A 14,512-nucleotide genomic window follows, 5' to 3' on the forward strand; every position below is an offset into this window, starting at 1 on the left:
CCTGCCTGAAAACCGCTGGAGTCACATCCCTCCCATGCAACATGATTGTAGCAACTTACAGGCCCATGTCTGGGCTTATAAACTGCTGGGACCACATGACAGGAAGAGGTTCTGTCTGCAGCTTTGGTTCTGCCCAATCCATGGTGCATGGTCCACCCCCCCTGTATAAAAAATGTGGGTGTCCATCAAATTGGTGTGTCTGTCAGTACTCTGTGCTGTGACTGGCTGTACTGCTCAGCCCTAGCCATGGTCTAGGGCCTGCTTCTGCCTTGTTCCATCAGGGGGTGAGGGTGCTAAGACTAGCCTGGGGGTCTCAAGTCCTTGGAGGCCTTGTTAAGGAAGAGGTGTCTTTTGAGCTAGGCTCTAACCATAGAGATGACTGCAATTTGCGAGGTGCTACCTATCTGGGTTCAGTGGGGTCCAGGAGGTGTGCTGCTCTTGCAGAGAAGGAATGGACTATGTTGGATGTTACCAGAATACATCCTTTGCACCGTTCCTGGTATTGATAGTCCCTTATTTTCATGGAAGTTCCTGTGGGAATAAACCCCTGTTTATGGCAGGAGCCCTACAGGATGGAGGCGCTGCACCATCCTAAGGCTCCGGCCCCAGTGTTGGCTGCTGCACGCGCGCCTGGTGTCCTGGTGGCATGTGCACAGCTTAAAGCCGCGTTCCGCGGTCTGTAGGGAGCGATGGGAGGCGTGGGGGGCATGGCCAAAACAGGGTGGGGGGGAAGGGGGAGGGAGCATGATGATAAAAAGTATGAGACAGCAGAATACAGTTTGCTTTTAAACCTGAATGTATTGTGCATAGAAATTATTTGGGAAATAGTAAACTTTCTTAGGTTTTGACCCATTTTTTATGGAACAAAATGCTTATTTTAAAATTCACTGCCCGAGCAAGCTCTGTACTTCTGCTGCCATTGGCTTCGAGGACACCACGTGACCGCGTCGCCGTACGGGAAGACACATTTCTTTTCTTCCCTGCTGGATGACGCACCACAGCGCTTCGTGAGACAAGACAGCAGAACCCACTGGGGCCTGCCTGATTGAGGTGAGTGTCTGGTGTGCAGAGCGCATGCTGCCGCTCGTGCCGTCGTCACCACTAGGGACTCAGCCTTAGGGAGATGCTATTCCCCAAAGCTACCTACCATCGCGGAGAGCATGGAAAACAATAACAATAGCGCTCAAAACAAACCCAAAATATGATAATGATAATCACTATTGTAACAGTGGTAATGTGATAAATACAATCAGTGACAGTGCAAAAACAGTAATGGTGCACGTGCCTATTTAAAGTGCATATATAAGGTGAAAAAAACCTCAAAATAAACTACAACCCTTGAAAAAAGACTGTTTCACTTGTCTTCTCATGGATAATTTTCAAAGCGTCAGGGGAGTTCGTCTCGAAGTCATAAAAAATAGAAAAACATATTATAGTGCAAAAATGTTTAAACAGTGAAAAAAGTGAAATTCCTTCCAAAATGACTACTCACATTTTAAGCAGTCAATTTAGACAGTCATCCAACTTAAGGGGTCCCCTGACGCTTTGAAAATTACCATCGCGGAGACTCAGCCTTCTGTGAGCCAACAGGTGAGCACCACAACATCATAATATCTCTAGTACCAGCAAATCTCCCTTAGGGGGGGATAGGGGTGTTAGATTTGGAGGCACTGCTGAGATGGGGACAGTTATAGCACCAGCCTACTGTACATTTGGACATCTTGCAATTTGAGTGCCAGTGAAAAAGGACTACTTTGCTTTTAAAGTGCCAACGATTTGCGATAATTGCTAAACTGAGAAGCGATGGAATACTCACTGTATCAAAGCTACTACACCCAGACTATTTGCAAAGCAATTGAGCGGCACACTGAAGTGGTACAGTGGCGGTATCAAAGCTCAAGATTTGCAAAATCCTATTCTGCTGTACTGAGAATGGACCTGACAAGTCATGGTATCAGAGCCATTTGAAAGTAATGAACATTTGCTTTATCAGAGAGGTGATGGGATATTCACTGTATCAGAGCCGCATTCTATCCAACTTGTTGCTAAGGGCTGATATGTGACTGACCCTCATGGTATCAGCTGAGTACATGTGGAGTTGTCCTGGTGTGAAAGTCTTGAAAGAGAGAACCCCCAATAAGGAAACAACCAGCGTGTACTCCCCTACTTTATTCATGGACTGTTGCTGGGCTGAGATGTGACTGACCATCATGGAAGTACATGTGGAAGTACATGTGGAAGTGTCCAGGTGTGGATGTCTTGAAAGATAGTACCCCCAAGAAGGAACTGCCCACGTGTTCTCCCCCAGCTTACATTGAACTGTGGCTATGTGCTGAGATGTGACTGACCATCATGGTATCAACAGAGTACACGCGGACGTGCCAAGGTGTGGATGTCTTGACAGAAAGAACCCCCAAGATTGGGACTGCCAGCGTGAATTACCCAATGAAAGAAAGTGCATGCGGAGTTGCCTGGATGTGGAGTCTTCAAAGAAAGAACCCCCAAGTAGGAACTGCCAGCATGCACAATGTGAATTCAGGGTCCCCAAGGAAGATCCTGACTGTTGTAAACAGTCTTGCAAAACAGGTGTGGTTTGGCACAAAGCCATAGCCGTGCCTTTTCTCGAGTGTCTGGGACTCCTGGATCCATCAGGGGGAGGAGAACAAGATTGCCATCACGTGGGGTGCACGTGGGGGGCAGTCGGATGCAGCTATTACACCCAAGAAACACACGTGGTGATAGAGCAGGTCAGAGCTGTGCCTAATCTGATCCCTGCTACATCGCACTGTGCCATGGCTGAGCAAATGGCCCAACGATTTGAGCTGCCAGGAGGACTCCAACTTAATGGTAAAGATTTCCTGCAGTTCTTGTGCCCGTTGTGTGACCGACCGGGAGGAGAGCTAGATGTCCTGTCCCGCTGCGGGAGTTGCGATATGCTCTATCTGCCAGTGCTGAAGGCCTGTGACCAGTCTGCCTCTACCCTAAACCCTGGGGAAGTGCGAAGCCTATATCTGGTGATCCGTAAGCTACAGGCATTGGTGGAGAATGCCTCTGCGGACGTAGAGAGAGTCTATATGGACATGATATATGATCTTTTTCACCCTTACCGAAAATCTCCAGCATCAATTACTGCGGGGAGTACTACAGTGTGAGTTCCGACACAGGAGCGGAGCCATTCAGAGCTGACACCTGGGAAGAAAGCATTCTTTCATCTACGCATGTGTACTGCACCCCCCTTCAAACCAATGCCGGACACACCAGTTTCAAAGCCGGATGGTGTTGGAGGTGCGGAATCCTTCTCCTTCACCCTCATAGAGCTGGAGCAATCAGAATTCTTCAAGGCAGCCAGCCATGGTGTAGAGAAGTTCAGCCAAGCTTCTTTCCTATCATCCCAGAGGAAAAGATCTGACGGAGAGGAGTCTGCAGCTACGGCGGATCCTCGTGGTGAGATAGCGGCGCCTTCTCTGGATGGAAGAACTGTGCAGGAGCGACTGCTGCAGAGGTACCGGCCGGTATTTCCACCATTCCTGATCCTTAGGTCGACTCATCCTTGCTGGTGATTCCGGAGACCAACTCGTCCTTGGTGGTGAGCAAAGCTGAGACCAATCCGTTCCTGCTGTGGTGCCAGGAGCTCAAAAAGGCCCGAGAGCTTTCTGCAGTGAAAGCGTCGAAAGAGGCACTGGCTCAAGGATGTACCACACCAAACAAGGAGGACGTTGCGAAGCTGCTTTCGGCCAAGGCCGCACAAAGGTACATGTAATATCGGGACATTCTTTTGTTTCAGCCATCAAGGTTGAGAGCCAGGACACTTCAGCTGCTCCGATAACAGAGATGGCTGTTTCCTCTACTATTAAGGACAATGTTGTGCCGACCCAATCTGGCAATGATATGCCTACTGATATTATCACTGTGCCCCTCAATGTGTCCCAGCCAGTATCACCACTGGAACCCACCCAGTAGGTGGGTTCTGTAAGCCTTTAACACCCAGACCACCATCCTCAATAGTGCTGGTGAATCCCAAATGTATTACTGCAAATGTGGGTATTGATGTGATGCATAAACCTATTGCGGGGAAAGTGGTGATGAAGTGGCGGGATCCCATGCTTAGGGGGATATGTTCCGCACATGGATCGGACACGCTTTGTACTGGTACAGGGTAACAAGATAGATCATTGGTGGGAAGAGGGAGAGTATACTCCGGAACAAGAGGCCGAGATCATGCGTAACCGCAGTAGGGATCTTGAGATGGGACTAGGTTCTCCTTTAGGCTTGGAGGAGGCCGTGTATGAAGATGCCCCTGAGGAACCTTTATTCCTGCCAGGGCAGGCTTGTGGCCAGAATCTTATTAAGAATAGCCGCACTGACCGTATTAATAATAATATTATCATCCAAAAGTTACTACTGATTGTAACCAGAAAAAATTAAAGTAAAAATAATGATTATCAAGTACGTATATGAGACAGTGGAATGGAAAAAAATAATAGGTGAATTTAATTATTTTCCTTTTTTTTATCATTGAGAATAAGTCAGTCTTTTGTCTGCCCTACGTTACCTCTTTGACCACAGAGATTATTAGGCTCTCATGCTCTCCCTTAGGTCTGCCAAAAAGAATCAATTAATTACTCCTTTGACCCTTTTTAAGGTCATTTACTGACCTTTTTCAAGTGTCCCTTGGGCTCATTAGTCCAAAGCCTATGACGTTTTAGACTTATTCATTTCACCGCTGTTAACTAATATTTGGGAGTTGCAACTTAAATGTAATTAGTTCACAGACCCTAATGTTGCTTTGAAATCCTAGTTTTCTATTCAGCATACTTAAAGGATTGAAGGAATTCAGAAATGGAAAACTTAACTAAAGGGAAAAATTAAGATGTAAGGTGTAGATTTGTGTAGGTTTTGTTTACTGCTACATTTAGCAAAATATTTTACTTTGTCTTGTTAGTAGAGATGAGCAAAGTTTTTTGGCGGATTTGGATCCGCATCGGATCGTCCGATTCCTTTAGTCCGCGTATTTCCACAGATCAATCTGAAAAAGGGCAATTCGTGTTTGACGGATTTTTTATTATTATTACCAATACACTCCGTGGATTCCGCAACCCGTGGGACGGATTTGTAGAATCCGCCAATGGATTGCCGAATCCGCAGATAGGATTCTACAAATCTGTCAACTGATTGAATCCAATGGGGATTTTGATGATTCCACATGGATTAAAACCGACCAAATCCGTCTGCGGATTTTACACCGTGAAATGGATTTTGGGGGGGAAATGTGAGAAACTCCGGGAAATGGATTTGGGCGGATTCTCCCATCTCTACTTGTTAGTGTTCATATATTAAATACACATTTTAATTTATTCTTTGACCAGGACCTGCATCTTTCTGAATGTTTCCCTATGTTGACGTGACTAAACGATACAGGATGAGAAATCATATTGATTACATTTTTTTTTTACAGAAATTCTTGCCCTAGAAGACTACAAAAGAAACATCAGGAATAAATGTACAGTAGCTGCATTAGGCGCGATCAAAATGATGTGCCTCTATCTGGCTGTCCTTAGAGTGCGCGGCCGGGCCTCGTGAGCGGTTCGCCCAATGAGGGCGAACCAGCTCCCTCACATCACGGACACGCCTCCCCGTCGCGTCTTCCCAGGTGACAGATCCCTGCAGTTACGTCACGCGCACGCTAGTGCGTGCTCTCACTCCATGGACGCGGCCTTAGGCCTCTAAGTGATTTCTAAATAGTTAATATATTTAGAAACATGGTGGTACAGTTATTTGTGTTTGCGTGTGTGAGGAATGTTGGACATGCCGCTGAAGATGACAATATGTGAATTCAAAGGTCATCTCAACACTGGCAACATGGCACAAACATTGCATTAGCTTGGTTCAGAAATTGATACCATGGTTGTTCTGAGGGAGGGAGAGGGAGAATATTATATTACTAGGAAAACACTATATTTTATACTGCATTGTGGGATGAGTGATTAAACCTAATAAAACAAACATTCATAACAAGGGGGGGGGGGAATTGAAACGCCATAAATTTGTGGATTTTGACATCAAACTGTCCTTGTATTTTTAAATTTCAGTTAAAAACCGATAATGTCTGCCCAATACAATTCTCATACTATTGTGTGTTATTATACAAGCCTATAATAAGCCTGGTTTCCACTGACAGTCGAGGCACCGGCAAAGAAGTTGTCCAGTAAGACGGCTATTGTCTGTCACAATGATCAAGCGCTGTCTGGAAATGAAACAAATATGTAAATACTGACAATCACTTTATATCTCACATTATCGCGACTTGATAAGAAATACACACAAAGTCCATTATTCTCAAGAAGGCCGTGATGTACGAACAGTTATACTGACATTGTGGATACTGTAGAAAATCCATCAAAAACCTATTGTGCAGTGAATAATTATCACTGCCACCTACTGTAGATGTCAAAGTAAATCTACAGGTTGTTGTTGTACAGTGTTTGTTACCGTGCTCACCAATTTATTTTCATTTTAAATATTTAATTTATCTGTAAAGGTTCAAGCAAATTGTCTGACAATGTAGCACACGTTGCAAAATAATACATTTAATGTTTTGTATCAAGAATCCGGTCGATGAGATGTACCGTTTCATTTCTTTTTATCACTTCGAAAAACAAAAAATGGTTTCCAAGATGGGGGCTGCAGCGATTTGATTGAAACTTCTGACAGAAAGCTACCCGCATAATTTCATCAGAATCAGTCATGGCGTTTGGCCTGCGGAGAGAGAACACACTAACAAAAAACACACCTAAGGTAACCACAAAGTCCAGCTGATGTCTTTGCTTTGCACGCTCATCCAAAAATGTGATCAATGACGTAGCTCAATATAGAGAGCATTATATATTTTTATAATATCGATGTACCATGTCAGTGTTATCACAGTCAGTGTTAGTACATTCAGGGACACAAGTAAGGACAGAACCGTTCAATATTAAGATTTTTGCTAAGCTAATGTGTCATACAGATTCTTTTTTTTTTTTTGCAAAGGTTTAGGTTGGTACATTGCCCGAAGTTAGAGCAAAGCTCTTTGTCTGAGTCCCCTCGAATCTTATTATTACTGTTGATTCTCAAATTGTTCCAGTGCGATGTCTTTTGCTGTAGGCATCCTGTGGTCAGAATCCGGAGGAATCCACTTTAATGAACTGAAGAATGTCACCGCAATCTTGTAGCCACTGCTGTTTTTTCATCTGATTAACCAAATAGATAAACCATCTTGCTTGAGCTATGCTATGCACTTTCCAAAAATATTTGCATTGCCACCCAGAATGATGTATGAACAGAAGCCAAACGTATCTCAAGAGAGGGTTTCTCTTTGTAGAAACAGTAGCAGTCTCCCAGTTCTAGCAACTTGTGGGGGGTTTTTTTTGCATGGAGTACAAAGCGGAAAGTTCATGACTAGTGGCTGGCACATAGTCAAAGACAATTCTTGACAGTCACAGGGCATATATCTCTTCTGTGATTTTTATTTCTAGAATGAAATGAATATCATTTACCATGCCTTTGTTCCTCCCTGTCAGAAAATCCATTTTAATTTTAGAAAATAGAATCATTATTAAAATAAGTCTTTCTAATGGTTTGATTTCTGTTCTTCTCTCTGTACTATGACAGAGGAGATACAGATTAGGAATAGGCCGTAGTATTACACTCCCGCTTTTCAAAGCTCCCGCACCTCCTGCTGTGATGTCATCCGGGTTCGGCTTCCTATTGGCCCATGGGACGCGGGAGCTTTAAACTTTGACGAGATACCAGTACACAACTCTACCGGGCGCCCGAGAGCTGAAATTAATGGGGTTCTGCTCTGGAGACGTCCTACGGCAAACCTATGTAAAAAAATTAAAAGTGCACAAATTGCTCCTTAAAGGGGACAGTCTCATAATTTGGTGACAAAACAGCATGTTTTTTTACTTTCCCTCAGACATATAATCCCTTGACCCAATGTTAATCAGTGGAATATGAAGATATGAAGAGACGTCTCACATTTTCATACCAAATCTCCCTGCAAAGAGTTTTCAAATGTTGGCCGGAATGGTCAGACCTTGTCCCTACTTGCCTTAATGCCTATGCGGAATAGCTTTCACTCCTGAATTCTGTTATCTGTCAACTAATCGTAGGCAAATGTACATAGGTCTGAAGTCCAAACATAAAATAGAAATTCAAATTCATAAGTGCAAGTTGTCCCACGTTGTCTTCCTAATTGACTTATTTTCACCCTTACTGAAAAACAATAGATCACACTTGATTTAACCAGTGTATTCTGCACTCCTTTACAACATACTGTAGGTCCAATGCCTTGGGATGGGGAACACTATCTGAAGAATGTCTGAATTCTATATCACTGACACCTTTGTTGGGAAGTCATTCTCTGCATTGACTACTTTCTCAGTGAAGACATACTTACTTATATTTACACCCTCCAGCTTCAAAACATGACTGGTGCCCTTTTTTTTTGTTTTATCTTTTTTTTTTAAATAACTACACGATCCTCACTTGGTAATCCACTGTTACTCTTTAAGAGTAGCAAAGCAGTCAAAATAGACATGACATGTAGACCATAACTTCTACTCCATCTCCATACATTTCATGCATTTACCAACACATTGTCAATATGTATTAAAAATGGATAGCTTGTCAAATTGCAAATAAGAAAACCAGAACGTCTATGAATTAGGGTCAATCAAGGTCAAATTCTTACATAATGCTGCCTTGGTAATGTGGAACACACCCAAATAGACTATCACAGGGGTGGCCAACTGCAGTCCTCAAGAGCCATCAACAGGTCAGGATATTGACTGAGCCACTGATTGAGCCACCTGTGTTGAAGCAGGGATATCCTGAAAACCTGACCAGTTGCTGGCCCTTGGGGACTGGAGTTAGTCACCCTTGTTCTATCGCGTACTGTAGATCTGGTGTATTTTACTGGTTGCTATACTGCCAGATATATTGCACAGAAGCTGGAAGTTAGATGTGCTTGGATCTTATCTGGGATGTCTTGATTTACTGCAGGCTCTGCTCCACCAGACTAGAGACAGGTTGCCCACATTTTGCAACTAACCCAAACAAAAGTATCTGCAATTAAATGATTAAAGAGAATGCAACCAATGTACAAAGTTTAGTATGGCATACAGATGTACAGTAGTTGTAGACTAGGGTAGTTGTACATTTTCAAACCATTAATCTACATCTCTCAATATGGTGAGAGTTTTATCCATGTGTTGCCAAACCACATAAGCTGACTTAAACTGACTAAAATTGGTGCTCAACTCCAGTTCTCAAGCCCCCCACCCCAACAGGTCAGTTTTTCAGGATATCCCTGCTTCAGCACAGGTGGCTCAAGCAGACCCTGCTTCAGCACAGATGGCTCAATCAGTCCCTGTTTCAGCACAGATGGCTCAATCAGAGGCTTAGTCAAAGACTGAGCCTCTGATTGAGCAACCTGTGCTGAAGCTGGGATATCCTGAAAACCTGACCTGTTGGGGGGGCTTGAGGACTGGAGTTGAGCACCACTGCCTTAACCCTTTCGCTGCCAGAGATTCCTACCAGGCATTGCAATGCAAGATAGAAAATGCCTTGCAGGCTGCAGGGAAAGAGTTAAACAAATTAAATAAAGTTAAAACGTTAAGGCATTATTGAATGTCCCTTTAATTCACATAGGGACAGTGAATTGCAAATGCACTTGATAAATCAATGGGTATTAAAACATCATAGGTGATGTTCATCAAACTCACCTGGCTGCATAATTAGGGCAAATAGTGAAGCAACACCGGTATCAGATTTCCTAACTAAAATGAATTTGAATGAAGGAAATTTGCTAAAGCTAGTGCAGTATTTTGCTGGACTGCTGTCCTGATTTTTCAGAGAGATACATATTACCCCATCTTTTTCCTTCTCTTATTTGACATACAGTGGAAGATTTACATATTTTATGCAGTAGAGCCACTTATAACTGCTTTGGGCTCTAAGTCAACAGCTTTGTTTTTTTTGCATAAAGCCACCACTAGCTGCAAATGAGAGCACAAAAGATTGATTAACTAGTTTTCTACATTTGTCACATTTTGCCTACATTGTTTTTGCTTTTTTTCTCCACTTGAGCTAGTTTTAGGGAGTGAGGTATAGTAGTTAAGATAACAGTCCAATTTATAATAAGATGTATCAAAATATGTGTCTTTAATGGATGCCATTTCCCTCTACATTTGTGTCAAATAAATCTGCCAGGTCTGCGCTGGGGCTAATCTTTGTTCCTAAGAGATGTGTACTAAATATCAGAATCAGAATGAACAAGCTTCATATATACAGTATCTCGCTTGCTGGCATAAAGGCTGGAAAGGGGAAATGGTGCTACATCGTATGGAGCAAACTGTACCATCTTAATTCTTGTCCACGATCAGACCCTCTATGTTTAATAATAACTTTATTTCATACAGTACTTTTCTCCCAATGGGACACAAAGTGCTTTACAATTACAGTATAGTGTGTGGTGTGCAGCATTGTACATGACATTTTAAACACAGTCTCTGACCCAATGAGTTTATAGTCTGTTTTAATGTCTGAGACACAGGGAGATCAGGGCCCAAGGTCACAAAGAGCTGACACTGGAATTTGAACCAGACTCCCCTGATTCGGTGTGTCGGTGTCACTGTTTTTAGTCAGCACCTTTACCCACTGAGCCGCTATCTGTAAAGTATACCTGTTTTCACTTTCTATTATGGTTAGCCACATGGGTTGAACACCGGGAGAGTTATGTGTCAAAAACTCTCAGCTGCAACACTGGTTAAAATAAATTGCACCGGCTCCCCTTTTTGCCCCCGTTTTGCATCCGGGAGACTTTGATACTGAGGCCCCACCTGTGTGTCACTCTACAATATGCGATGCTGGTTACATACGTGCTTGTCATGCTTTTGATGAACAAAAACGTATTTTATAAAATGATTTAGCAATTACATTCACACGCTTGAACAAAAATGACAAACGTAAGGTGTGAGGTGAGTTCACGTGCGTTGAGGGCTTCACCCCTACCCCCAACCCCCCGATATATCTGCTCAGTACAGCCCACATAACTAGTTGGATAGGTTTATCATGGCCCACCTGTCATCTCTCATGAATCTGTGAGAATGACAGTATGCTCTGTAAGAATGGAGGAGTGGGAGAAAATTCCAGAAGCAGCGCTTCAGCAGGTGAGGTACATAGGTAATTGGTATAAATCTATAACCAAGATGCGGAGAAATATGATGCGACTATGTGGAGTATTGGACCGAGTGCATTCTGTCTCCCCCCCCCCCCCTAATACCATGTACGAATAAATTTATGCTTTTAACCCCTCACTGCTGGTGCTGGCCCCATTCTTCAGCTGTGCTCCGCTGCAATCTCTGGATTCCAAGCTCTTGCTCTGTGAGAATGACAGTATGCTCTGTGAGAATGACAGTATGCTCTGTGAGAATGACTACGCTCTGTGAGAATGACAGTATGCTCTGTGAGAATGACTACACTCTGTGAGAATGACAGTATGCTCTGTGAGAATGACAAAACGCTCTGTGAGAATGACTACGCTCTGTGAGAATGACAGTACACTCTGTGACAATGACAGTACGCTCTGTGAGAATGACAGTACTGTGAGAATGACAGTATGCTCTGTGAGAATGACAGTACTGTGAGGATGACAGTATGCTCTGCGAGAATGACAGTATGCTCTGTGAGAATGACAGTACGCTCTGTGAGAATGACAGTACGCTCTGTGAGAATGAAAGTATGCTCCGAGAGAGTATGCTCCGTGAGAATAACAGTACGCTCTGTGAGAATGACAGTATGCTCTGAGAGAATGACAGTACGCTGACAGTATGCTCCGTGAGAATGACAGTACCCTCTGTGAGAATGACAGTACCCTCTGTGAGAATGACAGTATGCTCTGTGAGAATGATAGTATGCTCTGTGAGAATGACAGTACGCTCTGTGAGAATAACAGTACGCTCTGTGAGAATGATAGTATGCTCTGTGAGAATAACAGTACGCTCTGTGAGAATGACAGTATGCTCCGTGAGAATGACAGTATGCTCCGTGAGAATGACAGTACGATCGGTGCTAGAAATGGTGAAAAGAGCCTGCCTTTAATGTGCTGTGAAATTTGTTGTCAGTGAGCTTTTTAGCCTCATTCAAGTAAATGGAGCTATAATTTTCCTGTAATGTATAGGCGGCTTCACAGTATATTGAATAGGGTCAGTAGAGTGAAAATTGCAAATAATAAACAGGTCATATATTGCATAATGATATAACTCCATAACAGTGAAGTGTAAGGGTGGTGTCAATAGATAGTTGAAAAAGAATATAAATGACCCTCTTTAAACTAGTAGTGATATTACTGCATTGCAAAGTATATGCACTGCATGAGCCTCTAGCAACAAAGTAGTTGCGGAAAAGGTTGGGTAAAGTAGTGGAACAAGAGGAAAGGAAGAGACAAGATCTAACAGATAGGAGCGGGGTGGATGTGTACTCAGTACTGTGACTCAGGATTGTCATCACTAGTTCCTCTCTGCAAACAGACTCCTGAAGAGCTTTTTATTGCATTAAGTTGAAAAGGTGGCGAATGATGATGTTTCCAGTTAGTTTTTGACCACCAAAGCAGTATATGCACAAACACAGAATGGATCTACAGGAACATTGATGAATCTAACAGGAACCAGATAGGCTTCTTCTTCCTATTTTATTCTAGTCGTTCTTTAAATTACATGTGCAGTCCCACTTAGTCCGCTATCTACTCCATCAGGAAGACCATCCAGTAGTTGGCATTTGTGATAAACATTTGCATGAAGTAGTATTTGAGAGAAACATTATGGACTGTGCCCCCAACATACATGTGATCACTGCGAATGTTGGACTTTTGCAATGTGTAGTATACATCAAGTTAGTTTGTTGTTCTGTTTTCAAGAATACGTTATATAGCTAGTAAAATTATATTCATCGGCCAGAATGGCCAGCAACACAATGGAAATGTTGGCAGCGAAGAGGTTAATCTTTAGGCATTATTATAGTAAAACAAACATTTGACGCGATACAGAAAATGCCACTTTGTGCTTCCACTTCCACCCGTCTACTACTAATGCATTGCAGGAGTTACGGGTACTTTGGTGCCTGTAAGTGACTCTGATTAGTGAACTAGTTGCATCACGTATATATGTTTCTCTACATAAAGATGAGTGTAGATCAACGCTAAATTATATTTCATATTTCACATATATATTTGTATTCACTGTTTAATATTATTAATAGCAATATTTACCCATCACAGGTCTTATTGAAATGAATTAATATATTATATATTTACATCACTTCACTCATATTGTACATTTTTGATTTTGAAATATGTTTAATTATTATGGGAAAGCATTGGTTGCATTGATGTCTGTCTGCAAACTATGAGAATGTTTAATTGTGTGACTGTATTCTATTCACCGGCAATCACATGGAGGCGGTATCTATGTTTGAGTCCGATTGGCTAAAAGGAGTATTTAACATGAGACAGTAACCACTGAACGTGACCCTGATGGAGCACGCATGTGCGAAACGCGTAGAGGTCACGTGAGGTTACGCAACGTGCGCTCAGTTGTAGCATTGGAAGCTGGGTTAATTTCGGAGAGTCTCGTATCCTATGCTGACTGTAATTGGTTCCGGTGAATTACATCTACACATCCGGTCGGCCATCTTTCCCGTGTTCCCCGTGCGACCTGCTGGCTACTTCTAACTATTATTCATTGTAAGTTGTTATATGCACTTTATGAATGTATGACTGTGTTTATATGTTTTTTTTTATTTTTAATACAATCTATTTCATATTGATCCCTAGAGAGCTGTTTACTTTATTTCGCTCCAAGAGTGTAGATCAGTAAACTGTTTTTTTTTTTTAATATGCAGTGAACATGCTTCCCGCTGCACCTCCAGGCAAACAAATTAACTAAAACCTCCTTCAGAATGGAGAAGCAGCTTCACAGCATTTAGAATAGGAGGAGCCTGATAAGGGGGGAGATTCAATAAGACCTGGTGCGGGTTATCACACCCTGATCAATGGCAGTTAGCGCTGGATCGGGGGGTTCGATAGCCCACATTGGCACTTAGCGAATCTCCCCCATAGAATTAAACAAATTACATTAAACTACTTTTCAATATGGCTTCTGTCACTGAGCTCATATTTTTAAATGTTGGTCCCTTGTTTATTTTGGGGTATCTTCTATTTTTTCATGTCCTTCTAAGTCCCCCCCTTTTTTTGTTTTTTTTTACTATTTACTATACTGTATATTGCAAAGTCAGTATAACCAACCGTGCATTGATGAGACCCAAAAGGTTGACATAGTTGTCTATGATTAGGTTTCCTGGCTCTGCACTTCTCTAACCCAGGCTGTGCTGAAAAGCTGTGTAATACGACAGGCGTAATCTTATAGGGATCCATGGTAAAATGGGAATGTAGTAAAAGGTGACACTGTGAGCT

Source organism: Ascaphus truei, chromosome 1 (assembly GCF_040206685.1).
Source record: "Ascaphus truei isolate aAscTru1 chromosome 1, aAscTru1.hap1, whole genome shotgun sequence".
In the NCBI taxonomy this organism is placed as follows: Eukaryota; Metazoa; Chordata; class Amphibia; order Anura; family Ascaphidae; genus Ascaphus; species Ascaphus truei.